Here is a 15523-nt window from a genome sequence, read left to right on the forward strand (position 1 = left end):
CTAGTAAGCATTGTGATGGATTCAAAGATTATGAGAACCAGCCCCTGACCTCTGGGTACAGTCATCACTCTTAGAATTTTCCATTACAATTTGCGTTGCATGTAGTGCTGCCAGGTTCCTGTTCCAATCCAGCAAAGTTTGTAGGGTAGAGATTCTAAACATGAGCTTTTTTTAGAAAAAAAAAATTGATACTAGTATCTTAATTGGTTTTCATTCTAAGGTTAGTTATTTTGTTTTAGGCAATTAAAAACCTGATTCTGAGACATAAACCTCACTTGGCTACCAAAGGGTCTATGACACACACACAGAAATGTTAAGAATCCTCGACTACAATATTTAATTGGTAACTGGGATTATTCCTTCACAGATAATATTTGACATTTATAGGAAGATGTAGGAACTTGTGTACATGTCCAGGAGGGAATGAGTGCTTTCAGCCCAATTCTTGGTAGTCTCCTCAAAACCAGGAATTCTTTCTCTGAATGCCCTTCCTGTTACCTGTTCCATTACCATAATGTAGATGTTTGCCACACTCAAAAGTCCCCAATACGTTCTCTATTGTACTCAGGCCACCATTTTCTTCATGAATAAGTCAATCTACACGCATTTAATAAATACCTGCTCTGTGAGGAGCTCATAGAGAGTTTATATAGACAGTGGGTAGAGCAATGGATCCAGATCAGGAATAACTAAGATCAATATGGGCTTCCATATTTAGTAGCTGTGCAAGACTGAGGAAGTCACAACCTCTGTTTGCATCAGTTAGCTTCAGTTTCCTCATCTATCATGGCACTTATCTCTCATGATTGTTATAAGGTTCAAATGACATATTTGCAAATGCTTTGTAAGCTTTAGAGCCATATATGTCTTAGCTATCAAGCAGGCACACCAACATTTTGACTAGTTATCTTATTTCTATGCTGAGGTAGATATCCCTTCTCCTAAAGCTGTCTAAAGATTGTTAGGTCAGTTCAATAGTACTCTCATTTGCTCTGATAATTTTACTTGCTCTGGGATTAATAATGTCAACTTCTTTCCAGACGATGCTATATAATTTCCTGGGAACACACAGATTGAGGGCCACTGCCTCATCCCTGGATGGATTATACCTGAAAATCAGTGTTCAAAATAATAGGCTTACAGTGGGAAATAATTCCAGGCATAGGAAAAAAAAGAGAGAGAAGGAACCCTTCTTCCCTGCTTTCAGTGGGAAACTAGTTTTCAAAAAAGTTACTTGTAGTTCTATAGAGTTATACTACAGTTCAAATCACATCAGTAGAGTTTTCTTCTCCCTCTCTCTTTCCTTCTCCCTTTCCCTTTTCCTCCCTCTCTTTCTATTTCTCTGTCTCTGTCTTTCTTTCTCTACCTCTTCTTCCCTCTCACACTCTCTCTCTGTCTCTCTGTCTCTTTCTCTTTCTGTGTCTGTCTCTCTGTTTCTTTCTCTGTCTCTGTGTCTCTGATTGTAGCTCTCTGTCTCTGTCTGTCTCTATCTGTAGCTCTCTGGCTTCTCCCTCCCCCTCCCCCCTTGTCTTTGTCTTTGTCTTTTTCCCTCCTTCCCTCCCTCCCTCTCCCCCTCAGCTCTCTGGCTTGCTCTCTGTATTTCTCTCCACAAGCATGCACACATGCACACACTCACACACATATACACACACCCACACTTACAGAAAGAACCTTGAGCTGTAGTTTCAAACCAATAGGTTTCTATTCTGTTTCAATGGAGAACCACAGAATACTCATGACATTGATGACTACCATGGTTACTATGGCTACATCTGTTAGTATCAGGGTCACATGTTTCACAGTCCTCACCTTTGCCTAGTTCAAGTGCTCTACTTCCTCCAGTAGTGTTAAAATTGACCTCATTCCCTTCTTCCCTGGAGGCAGCTTGCTGCATAGTCTGTTTATTCACCTTACTGTGATTTTTGATCTCAAGCCTCAGCTCTGAGTTCTTGCATATATGTGTGTGTGTGTGTGTGTGTGTGTGTGTGTGTGTGTGTGTGTGTGATTTTTGCTTAATCCAGAAGGAATGTAAAATCTGGTAGTATAATTAGTCAATTTCCCCAAAGTATCATAATAACCTTGATTTCCTTTTATGATCACGAGACCCTAGATGACATTATTTAGGATTGAGGACTGGATTAATTAGGTTTATCCTTAACTGAGTAGCCATATGGACACTGAATGGAGGGCTTCAGTTCTTCCATTATTTCTTTTTAAAATATAATGAGGTTACATAGGAAATATGAGGGAAAGGCATTAGATAAGTAGTTTCACCCAAGAATAAAGAGATATGGGCAGCGAGGTGGTGCAGTGGATAAAACACCAGCTTTGAAGTAAGGAGAACCTGAGTTCAAATCTCAGACATTTAACATTTCCTGGATGTGTGACCCTGGGTAAATCACTTAACCTCAATTGCCTCAGAAAAGAGGGGAAAAAAAAGAGAGAGAGAGAGAGAGAGAGAGAGAGAGAGAGAGAGAGAGAGAGAGGGGTCAAAAGCCACTGGAATCTTTGAGCAGATCAGAATCGGCAGCTTGTAGGGCAAGTCTAGGTGAGGAGTAGGGAACAGTGTTATCAAAGTAAAGGGAGTAGTCAGGATCAGAAATCAATAGCTGGTAAGAAAGAAGCAAGCAAAGCAATCGAGCAAAATTCAAGCATAACAACACAGAGAAAATGGGTTGGATTTAAGATAATAGTCAATGCTTAAGACACTAGTCATGACCACAAGAAGTCCAAATGCACACAGATGGAACATTTTTGTTGTTATTCTGTAGCAGTTCTCCATGCCTCCTCTTTTTGACTCAGATTATGTAACATGCTGGTCACTGCTTCTTCAATCAGTCATTGCATTTATCAAGCACTGATATTATTCTAAGTAATGTGTCTGACTGGCTCTAAATACAAAAGTGAGACAGTCTCCACTTTCAAGGGACATTTTCATTATGGTCTAAATGAAGGTTAAAGAGTAGAGAAAGTAGAAAAGGAGACAAAACACAAGTCTCCTCCACTGTCCCAAAGTACAAGACTACAGGACTTTTTTTTCTTTATCATTCCATATTATTACCACTGTGTAGGTGTGATTCATAAGTATACTTTTTTTTGAATCTTTATCAGTCTGACCAATGGCACCAGAGGCAATGTGGACCGCCCTTGGTATAAATGACATGCTAACAAGAGAGATTATGAGTGCTTCCAGGGTGTACACAAACACACACACACACACACACACACACACACACACACACACAGAGTCTTGAGTATATGCCCTGAGGTGAGCAATGACACATCAGCTGTATTTTCAGAACAGCAGACTGTTGTTGTGCTTCCAGAACTACGAAGTTTATCCATTCCTCTTTTCCTTCTCAATATGTCTCTGTGTTTACCTAGACAGACAGAATGGGCTGATACGATGCTAACTACAGAAAGTGGATTTAGTCAATTCCACTAAATAACCAATTAATTCCAGTTCATTTTTTAAAAGGTAGAATAATAACCACTACTTGGTCTGTATCCCAAAGAGATTTCAAAAAAAGAAAAGAAAAGGATCTAAATATACAAAAATATTTATAACAGCTCTTTTGAGGTGGCAATGAATTCGAACTTGATGTCTATCAGTTGGGGAATGGCAGACCAAGCCTTGGAATATGACTTTGATGGAACACAATTGTGTTAATAAGAGGGTTTCAAAAACCTGGAAAGACTTACATGAAGTGATGCAAAGAGAAGTCAGAAGACCAGGAGAAAATTGTACACAATAACAACAATATTGTATGATGATCAACTGTGAATGATTTGGCTTTTCCCAGCAAAGCAATGATCCAAGGTGAAAAATACAATCCACCACCAGAGAAAGAACTGATGAAGTTTGAATGCAGATCAAAGCATACTTAAAAAAAAAAAAAAAAAAAAAAAAAAAAAAAAAAAAAAAAAAAACCATTTTTCTAGGTCTTTTTGTGGTCTGTGTTTTCTCTCACAACATGACTAATAAAGAAGTATGTTTTGCATGACTGCACATGCATAGTCTAGTTCAAATTGGTTGCCTTCTCAGAGATGGGGGAAGGAAGGAGACAGTTTGGAATCCATTTTTTAAAATGAATGTTAAAAATTATTTTTACATGTAACTAGAAAAATATTTAGGGAAAATAAATAAATAAGGTTGACTAATTTATTATTTATTTAACTAAATTCACTGCTTAATTCAATCAAAAAGGTCATTATTCACTCCAAGTAAAAACATTCTCATAAGGAGTTCATCTGAATTGGACAAAAACATAGAAAATACTGCTTCAACTTCATTTTAAAGAGTGGTCTAAGAAAGATTGGTTCTTTATTAAATATCATTATAGACAGATGTGTATTTTAGAGCTAATACTTCTAGATTTCTATTTGAATTCGACTTCCTCTATAATAGAGGAGTCGAATAAAACAGGTTTCCATATATCAAAATATAATTGGGAAATGTTTAACTAAATACTAAATCACAGATAATGTTAATATGTAGTTTTCACCCACAGGGATATTTATATATATATAGTTTTGTGGCCCCATTTCTATTTGAGTTTGACACCACACTTTATAAACACACTTTACAATGAGTAGGTCTGAAAGTTTATGGTAGTAACATTCAAAATAATATTGTGGCTTGTAAATTGGTATTGGTAAATGACCTTAAGAATCAACATTTCTCACATTAATAGTACATATAAAATAACCTTTTAAAAAAAGGCTCTCTAAATGTTTGCTCATGGTTATAAAGAAGGTGAAAGAGGATTATGTGAAACAAATTTTCCATTTTCCATCTACTAAATTCTTATAGCTTATCAAATGAGTAGCTCAAATTCAGTTACTGAAGAAAAGGAAGATGAATAATCACAAAATTCCTATTTCCTGGATCAGATCGAATTTAGGCCAGTCCAGTGATTCTGGCTTGGGATTAGAATTCATTAGGACATAACAAAAGGCTAATGGGAATTGTGGAAAGATAGATACAGGTGAAGATATGAATTACTACAACTATTCCAGAAAGCAACGTGGAGCTAAAAAAAATTGACCAAATACTACCATACCATGCTCTTTGATCTGTATATATATATACATATATATATATATAATATTTTAAATAGTCAAGTTCATAGTAGCAAAGAACTAGAAACATAGTAGATGGTGTTCAATAGAAGGGATGGTCAGAAGAGATAAATAAATTTTAGTACAAGAATGAATTTGAATATTATTGTGCTATAATAGCTAATAATAGTTAATATATATATTGTGCATACTACATGGCAGGCAATAATAATACAATTATTATCTCATTTGATCCTTACAAGCATCCTGAGAACTAAGTATTATTATTATTCCCATTCTCCAGATGAGGAAATTAAGCTACAAAGGTAACATGACTTGTCTGAGAAATACAGCTAGTAATTGTTTGAGACTGGATTTAAACTCAGGCTTTCCTGACTCCAGGCCTAGAATGTACCACTGAGCTATCTATAAGAAGTTTTAAGTATAATAAATATAGTGAAGCAAGGAAAAATTTACATGAATTGGTAAAAAAAAAAATAAGCAGAATCAGGAAAACCACAATACAATGTCTTGAACAATATGAATGGAAAAAACAACATAATAAAAACTGAAATTATATAAAACAAGCAACACCCAAAGAAGAGAAATGAAAAGACAATTCCCACACTTTTTTTTTTTTTTGTAACTGGAGACTGTAAGTGAAAAGATTTTTTTCAACACTGTTTTCCCCCAACAGTTTTGTTGATTTTTCTTTGTTTTTGTTTGTTCATTTCTTCATGAAAATGGATAACTGTCTGGGAAAAGAGAGAGAAAGAAGACATGGGGAAACTTAGGTAATATAAAAACAAATATATCAATACAATATTTTAATTCTTTTTAAAAATACAATAAGGCTCTCATGAAGTATAAAATAAAATGAAAATAACTTTACTAAAGATGAACTATAAAAGGATATAATTTAGATAACATGTTATTCCTCTCCATCTCCACATTCAGCACAGCAACTAATCATACTATCAGAAACTTGTGCCTATGGAAAATTGGCAATCACATAAAAACTTTTGACTCTAAATTGCCATAAATTGAACCTTTATGTCTGGGCAATAAAAATTCAAAATGACAATTCTGAAATTAATACAATACCTGCCCAATATATTAAAAACAAATTAATTAAAAATAAAAACGTTGTTAATAACATAGCACCCACTTGGTGACAAGGTCTCGATCTCAAAGAAATGTTATTAGAGCATTAATAGTGCTTTGCTATTATATAAAGCTTTTTTTTTTCCAGTGAATCAAAACAATTTATATCAATCATTATATTTACCCTCATAACATGTCTGTAAAGTAGAGAGAAAAGATTTTCATCCCTATTTTACAAATCAAAAAAACTGAGCTTAATATAAAAAAATTTATCTAATCTTCTAAAAATAACAATTTTTACTATAAGGATAATATCAGAGGCAATTCAAAGTGTATATCCTAAGGTAAAAAAGAACTGTAATAATCAGGAGCAAAATTAAGAACAAAAGGTTCACACAATAAGTAGTTACTTCCAATATTGTCATCAACCACAGATCTAAGCCATCAGTAGCAAAGTCACTAATTATTCTTGAACTTTTTGTATGGAACATGTCCCAGGATTTAATTGATACAAGGATTTATTTCAAATGTATACCATTTCAGTGATTACACTGAATTAGGAAAATCCTCCTCTTTCTTTAGACTCCCATTAGGGAAATTATAACAATTCTTGAAGATTTCAACACTTCTTGTAAGGAGTGTCCCTTCTTCTATTGAAGTTGAATAAAGACTTTACCTTAGTGTTATCAAAGAATTTAACATTGTCACTAAATCTACTGAAAAATTCCCCTTTTTGCAGGTGAATTCCTGGTTATGATGATTATAAGGATAGTTTCACTTTCCTTACATAATTAAACTATTACTTTATTTAGTAAACAACACATACCTAAAACTTTATGGGTATAGCTGTAAATTCAACTTATCAAACATGAGGCAATCTAAAAGCAGTCACGTAATACTTTTAAAAAGCTAGACTAAGGTCATTCTCTCTTTTCAGTCATTCCACTTAGTCCCCTAAACTTTTTGAGGGAGCAGTTATCTGAACTATCTTGGGAGAAAGTAAAATTACCAATTAGGAGAGAATCTAATCCATTTCCTTGGATTGTTTAGAGATTTCTAAGAGTATGAAAGCTCAAAGCCCAGTTGAATCCACATAAAAGATGAAATAAGGAAAGGCTAATGAGATTTACCTAGGGATATGTCTAAAGGAGTGCATCCTCACCAATGAGTTTCCTAAAAATTGACTACAAAAAGCTGCTAGACCAGTGAGTCTATACCACCTCTTCTTGGGTTAGTGTAGATTTATCAAAGATTGACTCTTTGAGACCCAATCCAAATAATCAGGCGTGTAATGATAAATCTGCTGTTTTAAAAGTAGACAGTGATACCAGTTACCTGAAGATAATAGAGAAGATTGAAAATGGAGTGCATATAAAGGCAATGTGCTCAATGCCAGACTTGCTTCATAGTAAAATGGTGACCCTGATCAGAGACAATGATACAGGAGGGCCCAAAGGGAACAGGGATAGATTTTATCAATGCTTTGAGAGTGGGTAGAACCAAAGCCAAGTTAAATAGTATTGCAGTGTCATAGTCTGAATAAATATAAACAAAAGTAAGGGCAAGCCTTTGTTCTGAGATAAGGAAAGAAGGTCAACATAATAAATTTGTTCAAGAATTGCTTGAGATCTTGCCATATTTAATTTTGAAAAACAAAAGCACTAATTGGCAAAAGGAGCTTCACTAGACCACAGTAGCTTTATCATCTTTAGTTAAGTCATCTTACTTCCTCTGTGTCCACATTAATAAGAAAATAATTTTCCAATAACTTTTATTTTCATCTCATTTGTGTCTCATATCTGGTAGTTACTAGGTATGATCAAACTTATTTTACAAATGTAAAGACTGAAATTCAGAGAAGTTTTGAATGTTGCCCACAGTCACACTTCCAACCAGTGACAAAGTAATTCTTACAAGAACTCAGAAATGAACACCTGAACCCCTACTATATTAAGAAAGTAGGCACTGGATAATACCATTAGATTTTATGATCTCTAAATTGTTTTTTTCTTCAGATGAGTTCTAAGACCTGTTATGAGCATATTGTCAAATTATAACCCTTCCTTTTTAATTTGAATAAATTATGCTTATTTTCCTCATTAATTGTCTACCACATTCCTCTGGACATGGGAAAAATAGGGTACCATTTTAATGAATGAAACAGAGGTATAAAGTAATGACCACCTCTATCAACTGCTTGGTGACTGAATGGAGAAGGTGATGAATGCCAAGCAATGCACTCTAATTAATGATATATTTCAGTAAATTGTTGTGTAATAATCATTGTACTTAAATCCAAAGTAAATGCCCATGTGATTTACCATGTTAAACCCAAATTATGATGTCTTTATGCCATAATTATATGGTAGCACTATATGATGACAGAATGACAGAAATTTGAGGTGAAAAACAATAATGATGCTAATGAAAGTTTGCTTTTCATATAAAACCTTCTTTTCTAATGGGTCAAAACAGTTTATATCAGTGATTATACCATTTAGCCTTATAATATGCTTGTGAAGCAGAGAGGGAAAAAAAAGAGTTTTTATTCCCATTTTAGAGATCAGAAAACTGAGCTCTTAGGACATCATTCAGATTATCACATTCCACCTTATTCAAGAGCATAATAAAATAGCCTCTTCAGACTATTCTTTCTTCCTATTTTCTTATTAATGCTGACCCCTCTTCTGGGAAAAAGCTATTCTGCTCCCCAAAGACTTCTGGGAAGAAACTATCCAAGCTTTAAAAATCACTTCATGCTCTCTTCTTATTACTTCATTAATAAGTAATTCACAGTGAAAACTCTTTGGATACAAATGTGGGCTCAACACATCAACTATGGGGCAATTTAAAACCAGAGCATACCCCAACTTGAGGAATGATGGAGTAAAGCTATTCTCTTTCCTGACAGCTAATTTAGTAACATAGCCTAATGTAAAAATACTAGATTACTCACAGGTGAAAATGAAGGAGGAAATTCTGGCCTAAGCCCTCCATATTCCCATATGATAGCCCTCCTTATCCCAATATGGTAGCAATTACAATCAATACCCTGAAAGCAAACAATTTCCATTACATATCACTGTATTTATAGGGAAGATTGCCTGTACTTCAAGAAATTTCAGTGATAATAGAATTATATGATGGCAGAAGTAGAAGAAATTTTAGAGATCAGCTAGTCCAACCATTTCATTTTTCACAAGGGGAAATTCAAGTTCCAAGAGTTTGAAGTGACTTCCTCATAAGGTAGAGAAAATGACATTACTCATCCAGTACTGTTTAGACTGGATCAATAACTCTAACTTATTTTTCCAGCACTGCACATGAATTTATTCTATCATCCTCTTCCTCTCCTCTTTCTTCTTCTCTCTCAGCCTTTGGTCTCATTCTCTCTCTTACAATCAATGCCATACATCTTAAAAGATGGCTGACTAATGTTAAAGATATTAGAGGTATCACATTAGACTATGAAGATTGAGGTGATGGAAAAGAAGGGATGAAGATTACCTAAGACTTAGAAGACTTCCTTCTACCATAATCCCATAATCCATAGTTAATTCCTGCTACTATTAAAAATGAAAATATAGAATACTATATTCCTTTAATAGTTCTTGACGTCTAAGATATAGAATGGGAAAGAATTAAGGGTCAAGAGAAATATGTCTCCATCTTAGATGTAAACAATACATATAGTTAGAGTAGACTCTGGAATAAAGGCAACCAAGGAAAATAAAATCAAGTAACTTCTTAAGGAGATTACCTACTATAAGTCCTCTCATGATATAGAACACAGAAAAAAAAAAAAAAAACTTAATTTTGCCTGTGGAGTCATTGAAAGTGAGAAGAGGTTAAAAAAAATGGAAATTCATATGAAAAATATACCCATGTGTCAATATTCAATTTAATTCAAGATATATTTAGAAAGCATCTATTATGTGCAATGCATTGTGTTCAGGATTGCAATAACAAAGAAAAAAATAAAATTTAAAAAAACCTCTGCCCTCAAAGAGGTTTATAGTCTATTGGTAAATTAACATGGTTTTAAAAATGCATCTACATTTTTAAAAAATCAAATTAATTAATTTTTTAAGATTAAAATGTAAATGGATGGTTATCTGAATTCCTTTTCAAAATGTTTTAAAAGCATAAAATTAAAGACATAGGAGTATAAAAGGAAAGAAAACCAATTATGTTGAAATTCAGTTGTCAAAATATAATTTTTAAAATGTAAGTTCATAACTCCCAAGTACATTTAAACACTCACATGAATATTATCCTGAAAACCCATACTATGGCATTACCTTTTTAGGATAAACTCCTTTTATATCACTGAGAACTCCTGAACCAAATCTCTTTAGGTGGAATGGAATATCGACACACCTTTGTTTAATTTCATCCTAAGACAAATAGAGTGATAAGAAAGTTTCCATTTAAGATCAATTTTTGCTTATTATTTGCAATTAATTTAATGAAAAGCTTGAGAAAGGAATAGAGTACTTGCAAAGTATTTTAGTAAAATAATATATTTTATTTATTAAATAATTAAAGGATGCAATAAACAAAATATATAAATAAAATATTTAATTTATTAACATTAAAGTCATAATAGTGTCCTGCTTTGTGCCTCTTGGTGAATCTCTGTGATGTGAAGAACAAATTCCCTGGACTTGGAGTTAGGCAGGAAATTGGACCTGTGTAATCCTTCACTTCCTAAATGTGAGTTCTAATCAAATAATCACTTTTCGGAGCTTTAATTTCCTCAAATAAAATGGGGGTGGTAATATGTACACTACTTCCTCTATAATGTAGCTGTGAATTTTAAATGAGATACTTTATGTAAAATATTTCGTAAAAGAATAATGCTAGAAGAGTATGAGCTCCTATTAAGCTTTTGCTGGTATGGCCTGATCCAACTCTAGTCTCCTTTTCCAGGCCATTGTAGGGTACTTCACCAAGAGAAGGAAGTTTATTTTAAACACTTCAGACTGTCTCCTTTTTCAGCATTATGAAAATTGGCCAAATTTGTAATTTTGAAAATGAGTCTTTGGCCGTCCATCATCTCCCCTTGTCACAGCCAAGGGACACACCACACATTTTCTGAAACTTAATAGACCAAGATGTAGAGGAATAGATAGGTTTTCCATCTGGGCTCAGGGTTGGGTGTGAGCCATGGAAGGCATTGGGATAATCATCAGAAGGGTGATGAATTCAGCAGGGAGTGGGGGCCATCCCAAGGTCAGCCTGGCTACACATAGCCTCTTTGGATGGCCCAGGAGCCTCCCTGGCTGGGCTCCTTCCACATTAGGAAGGGTCCAGAAAGCAGGGAAAAGATGCTGAAATCTGGGCAATGCAGAGGTATTTCTTTCTCTGGGTGACTTCATGTGTCCCCCTGGCCCTGTAAACTTGAAAGAGGCTTTTTTCCTCTATCTCATATAGATTTCTGTTACTCTGGGTGAGCAAAGGAGGAAAAAGAGCCTGGCACAGCTTAACAACATCTCTAGTCATAGCGCCATTACATCTCCTCAGAGGCCTATAGGAAATCAATCCAGAATCTGCAAATAACTTCTGGGGCCCAGAGACACTCTGTACAGGAGCTGAGATATACTTGGGATTTTCCATGTGCTCCCCACCATTCCCTACCCAAGCTCCCTCTCTCTCTCTCTCTCTCTTTCTCTCTCTTATTTATATCTACATAATTTACATATTTTATATGTTAATATAATTTATATATTTGCATAAAATGTATATTTATGCATTATATATACTTTATTTTATATATTTCTATCTATAGATATAGATATTATATAATATACATATTTTAAGACATTTTGCCAAAAGCTCTCCATAAATATACACACAAATATATACTGTCAAAATGAAAAAATATGAGGTCCCCTGTCACTCTCCTTTTACTGTGTTCCTCAAGCACATACCTCCAAGGCCTTTCCCTGTCACTACTTTTACATGTTCTATGTGTATATTCTACATAGATATAAATATTTTGTTTCCCTCATTAGAATATAAATTCCTTGAAGACATAGACAATATTTTGCTTTTTTCTTGTTTTTGTAACCCTTTGTCTTAGCATAATGCCTGCTACAATATAAGCACTTAAAATGCTTATTGCCTTACTGTTTCAAAAATTTGAAAGCGATTTCACAAGTTACTTACTCATACTGCAGTACTTAAAAACCATCCCCAGGAAGTGGCCATCTAGACTCCTCCTGAAGACTTCCTCAACTGAAGAATCATTCCACTTTAGAAAGTTCTAATTATCAGTTAGATGTTTTTCCTTATATTGAATCAAAATACAGTGCACAATCTAATCCATGCATTGTAAGCAGAGGGTTTTTTGTTTGTTTGTTTTGTATTGTTTTGCCGTTCTTTAAATCCCTGATGCTTAACACATTGTCTGGTACATAGTAGGTGCTTAATAAAACTTATTGACTTAACTTGACTCTGCAATTTTAAACCAATCCATGTGATAAAATGATAAAGTTCTGTACCAAATAGAATAAATTGATTTTTCTTCCACACAACTTAAAACCAGACATGAGTATCTTCCTGAGTCTTCCTTTCTCCAAACCAGTTATCATTTGTTCCTTCAACCAGTCTTGACCTTCAATTACTTCCTCATTATCATCACCTTTTTCTAGACCATAACAGTCTGGCTTTACCTCTTTTAAAATGTGATACCCAGGACTGAAAAAAATACTCAGTATTTGATCTGTGTTAGGATACAGCAGAATTCTCACTAGCAAGATTTAATATTGTATTTAGACATTTTGCTTCTTCATTGTTTGAAACTAAGTGAATGAAGTCAATTAGAGTGACACTTACCTAACAATCTGACCTGCTAGGGAAAATGAGTCTAGTTTATTGATCGATGTTGGGAGTTCTGAGCTTCAATAGTCTAAAACAATCAGATGTCTGCACTAAGTCTATCACCTCTTTTTTCTTGTTATTGTCTTTCATTCTCCAAGAGGACTAATGACATCAGGGGAGATGTCTTGACTTACATGTAAAATAGATTTAAGGGAGACAGGGCCGTGCAAAGTCATCAGCTTCATTCTCTCCTCCAGTCATTCAGAGTCTAGTGGCAAAACATAGGTCAGCACCACTGGGGATGGTCCTGGAGGAGAAAGAAGAGAGGGATAAAAACTACTAATTGAGCTCACGGTTATTAAGTGTGTATCTATCCTCAAATTTGAAAAAGAAAATTAAATTCAGGGAAGTACAGGAAGTCTTAAGGAAGATACAAAGTCACTGTATGGAAACATATAGAACCAGATATTTTGTCCTTTGCATTTGATCAACCAACTAGGTCTCTTTTGTTCGAACTAGTTCTCTTTTCTCTGTGACAGTATGATTAAAAAAAAAAAAAAGTTTCCTGAAGGTTAGAGCTTCTTTGGGAACTCCATTTGTTGGGCAGAATTTTTTCTTTCCAAGGATCACTGCTTAGTTAGCCTGAATCATAAGTGTTGGAATATGTGATGATATGATCAATGCCTAGATTTTTGAGATAGGGAGCAATAATAATGGGTCAAATGAAGAGTCATAGAAGAGAAATCTTGTAGTCAGTTTATTCTTCCAAAAATGTGAGAGACCAACAGACAAACACACACATACACACACACACACACACACACACACACACACACACACACACACACAGAGAGAGAGAGAGAATAGGAAATGCTATCATCTTAAGGAAGAAAAAAATTGCCTTTAGATTTAATAAAGAAATCTTAAGGTTGAGAAGGCATAAAAATGTAAAATAAGGAAAAAGAAGCTGGTTGGAATAAAATTCTTGTTCATATTAGAGTCAGTTCTAATGTGTTTACTTATTTCTGGGCCATATGAAATTGTAAAAGGATGAAATTAATACTACCCAAGAAATCTTTGTAAAATCCAGAAGATGTTTTGAAAATAAACAGAATTGGATACCCTTTAACACTACTGTCACTTACCTTTTCCCCCTTCTATTCCTCTCTTCTCTTTATATGTGTTTTTTAATAGGTTCCAGCTGATCTGTGATTGATGGCCCACACTGGCCTGAGACAAAGCACCCACTGGATGCTGCATTGATCAGCTTCTGAATCCTAGAGATCATTACCCCTTCAAGTGGGACCCTTAAGATAGGGACAATGCTATACTCAATCTCAGCAGGAAGTAATTTCAGAAGAAATATCTCTGTCCCACACCCTAAATGATTTTGGGTCCCATAGTTTGAGGGGGTAAATAATGAGGTCCTGCGTGGTTAGATGGGTTATGACCTAGAGAGCCTGAATTACTTATAAACAATCTAAAAGCCTAGCTACTCCCTGAGGCAATCAGAGAGGAGCACTGATGGGATTATAAGTGGACTGTTTGAATTTGATGAGGCCTTTTATTTAAGTGGACTTTTATTACAATCTCACACCAAGTGGAGGTCTCTGATAAAATTCTTAGCTAAATTCTTTGCATTGACAAAAAAAAAAAAAATCTCCATAGTTAGAGGATCTAATCAGAAAGCCAAGTTATGACATCAAATTTCAGAGATAATATTTCCCCTATAAAAGACCTCCTCTACTGTAATCCTTTTGCTCTTTTTAGGGTGCTAAATCCCTTTTAGGGTTAGCCAGTTAGTCAGTGGAGTAATTTCCCCCCTGCTCCTTTTTAAGATTTTTAGGTATTAGGCCTAAACTCACAATAGCTTATAGCTATTAGCATGCTAACTCCTTTTATGGTTAGCCTCCTAATTCCTCACTTGCCATGCCTGAAAGGCATCTCTGCTAGGGAATTTGTTAATTGCTACAGCCCCCTATCCTTGCTAAAAAAAAATCTTTATGCATTTCATCTACTTTTAGCAGTTTAAGAAAATCTTTACCCCTTGGGGGCAAAAAAAGAAAGTGAACAGAATTTATCCAGGTCACTAGTTTTAAGTGCTAGCTTCTTCATTATCAATCAATTGCCCACACATGGCTATCATCTCTAATCATATAGAGGCATTATCCAATCTTTTCTTTTGAAATTAGTTATTATATTTCCAAATGGGAGTTGCTGAAAAAACTAGATGGTTCAAAGGATAGAGATGTAGTCCTAGAATCAGGGGGACCTGAGTTCAAATCCAATCTCAGCAACTTAATACTTAATAGCTATATAACCCTGGCCAAATCATTTAACCCCACTTGCCTCTCAAAAAAAAAAAAAAATGGAAGTTGCTGGTGTAATTTACATAAAGTTGTTTATTTGATGTACATATAGTAGTTTCCCAAGTCTGCATTTGTCTATGCAACGGGGCAATATTATATTTTTTCAATGAAAAGCAATTCACTTCAGTCTGGATCTGCAAAGCTATTCAAGTTAATTCCCTGGG

General features: G+C 34.7%; 1 long non-coding RNA gene across 1 annotated transcript in view; it reads right to left on the bottom strand.

Moving 5' to 3' along the window:
* Positions 1-5553: 5553 nt before the first annotated feature.
* Positions 5554-15523, bottom strand: part of LOC127551372 (uncharacterized) — a 94899-nt gene continuing 84929 nt past the window's right edge. Inside the window, exons 2-4 of the long non-coding RNA XR_007951069.1 lie at positions 13185-13297; positions 10467-10562; positions 5554-5816 (exon numbers count right to left, since the gene is read on the bottom strand). This is a non-coding gene — a long non-coding RNA (uncharacterized LOC127551372). The remainder of the gene's footprint in view (positions 5817-10466; positions 10563-13184; positions 13298-15523) is intronic.

The sequence above is a fragment of the Antechinus flavipes genome, chromosome 2, assembly GCF_016432865.1.
Source record: "Antechinus flavipes isolate AdamAnt ecotype Samford, QLD, Australia chromosome 2, AdamAnt_v2, whole genome shotgun sequence".
In the NCBI taxonomy this organism is placed as follows: domain Eukaryota; kingdom Metazoa; phylum Chordata; class Mammalia; order Dasyuromorphia; family Dasyuridae; genus Antechinus; species Antechinus flavipes.